Consider the following 2,421-nt stretch of genomic DNA (forward strand, 5'->3'; position numbering starts at 1 on the left):
AGCAGCACACAATATGTGAATCATTGTATACGATCCTTAAATTTAGCTTTTTGTATGATGGTTGCTTGCTTTAATAGTATTTGCAGGGGCATATATTCTTATAGCAAATGATCATCAAACTTCTAAGTCAAAGACTGGTAAAGAAATTAGAACTGGAACCTTATAGCTGAATCACAAGCATTTAGCCATCTCGTGAATTTATGAAATTGTCTAAGACAGTACTGATTTACAAGAAATCTCACAGATGAAAGAATCTCAACAGATCACCTGCTTCCCCATAGAACCTTCAGACAGATCCAGGATTATAATTCCCATTTTACTGAAAGGCATTAACACCATAGGTGTTAAGAGGGTAGAAAAATTTAAATTGTCTTACTGTTAATAGTAATATTGGTAGTGCCATATTTAATTGATTTATGTAAATTTTAGGATAAAGCAAACAAATATGCTATCACTATGCACCAAGATCGTCAACATAAGAAAAAAAGGGACACAGTAAGTAAAATCAAAGAACTTATGTAAAAATTCGGAAGTCTTACATGTACATTGGAAATATCAAAATGAACTTACGATTTATTATTTTCTTTCTATAGAGACTTCCCTGGTGGCTCAGACGGTAAAGCGTCTGTCTACAATGCAGGAGACCTGGGTTTGATCCCTGGGTCGGGAAGATTCCCTGGAGAAGGAAATGGCAACCCACTCCAGTGCTCTTGCTTGGAGAATCCCATGGACGGAGGAGCTTGGTGCAGGCTACTGTCCATGGGGTGGCAAAGAGTCAGCACGACTGAGCGACTTCACCTTCACTTTCTATAAAGTACATATTTCCTGGCTTTGTCCACTGAAAAGTCTAGAAGCAGTGACCACCCAGTAGCAATGAGTAGTGCCAAGACTGTGATTTCTAAGTAATATTTCCCAGCAAAAGGAACCAGAACTTTCTGGAGGAATGACTGATTCTAGGTTTGGGGGACAAAATGTACAAAAAGGTCCTGGAATACCTTGTTGTACCAGGGAACAAATTTGCTTTCAAAGATCACTGGGACATGAGAGCCAAATGCAGCTCCCACAGGCCCAAAATGGAACAATGAAAGCATCAAAAAGATTTACTATAATCTATGGAAGCAAGAATATATTTAAAAATCTACAAGAGTTTTTTTAAATTTTTTTTTACTATAGGTATCAACTTTTATTCACACTACAATGAAAACCACACATTTATATCCAGAACATTCAAAGGACAGAGGATCTAATCAAGCCAAGAGCTATCTGTGGGTACATGGAGCTTACTAAGTAACAAGTACTAAGTTCTTGGAGCCAAGATAGTGGTGCCTAAGATTTGATCTTGCCTTTCAAGGTCTCACAGTCTAGAGAAGATGACTTTATAAGTTATGTTGGTGGTGTTGTTCAGTTGCTAAGTCATGTCTGACTCTTTGTGACCCCATAGACGCCTGTCCTTCACTATCTCCCAGAGTTTACTCCAGCTCATGTCCATTGAGTTGGTGATGCCATCCAACCATCTCATCCTCTTCCGCCCCCTTCTCTTTCTGCTCTCAATCTTTCCTAACATCAGGGTTTTTCCCAATGAGTTGGCTCTTCGCATCAGGTGGCCAAAGTATATTAACAAGTAAATGAAAAGAAGAAGTGAGTATAACAATACATATAGGTACAAGAGTAGCCCACATGAGGAAGGGATTGACTTTAATGAAACATCCACAAGTCTTAATAATACTAAAACAAATTATCATCATCATGATTGGAAATTGCTAAGACACTAAGTCATTACAATAAGAATTCACAAATAAAGGATAAAAATTAAGTATTTAGTCTGTTTCTCCTGTATAAACTGTATCTCAAGTTAGCCAGAGCTTCCCAGGTGACACTAGTGCTAAGGAATCCGCCTGCCAATGCAGGTAGACATAAGAGATCCAGGTACGATCCCTGGGTCAGGAAGATCCCCTGGAGGAGGGCATGGCCACCTAGTCCAGTATTCTTGCCTGGAGAATCCCATGGACAGAGGAATCTGGCGGGCTATGGTCCATGTGGTTGCACAGAGTCGGACGCGACTGAAGCAACTTAGCACACATACACAAGGTAGCCAAATAGTTGATCAGGGAAAGTTCTTTATGAAAAAATGAAAAAAAATCCCCAAATCTCCATTTTGCTACTCGATAAAATAATGGATCTAGGACACAAATCACTTATTGATAATAAAATCATTGGGGAAAAAACTGATGAGGAAAACTTTGTAATGGCAGAATCAGGCTGACATCACCTGAACTCACTGAGGAAAGCTTGCATCACTTTTTAACAATACAACCAGATATTATATGCCTCCTGATGTAATACAAGAGGAAATACATCACCAACTATGAAGATCTCTCCAAAAACATGCTTTCACACTTGCGCACACACATACCTTGATTT

This window comes from Bos taurus, unplaced genomic scaffold (genome assembly GCF_002263795.3).
Source record: "Bos taurus isolate L1 Dominette 01449 registration number 42190680 breed Hereford unplaced genomic scaffold, ARS-UCD2.0 Super-Scaffold_1723_ScbfJmS_2085, whole genome shotgun sequence".
NCBI classification, from domain to species: domain Eukaryota; kingdom Metazoa; phylum Chordata; class Mammalia; order Artiodactyla; family Bovidae; genus Bos; species Bos taurus.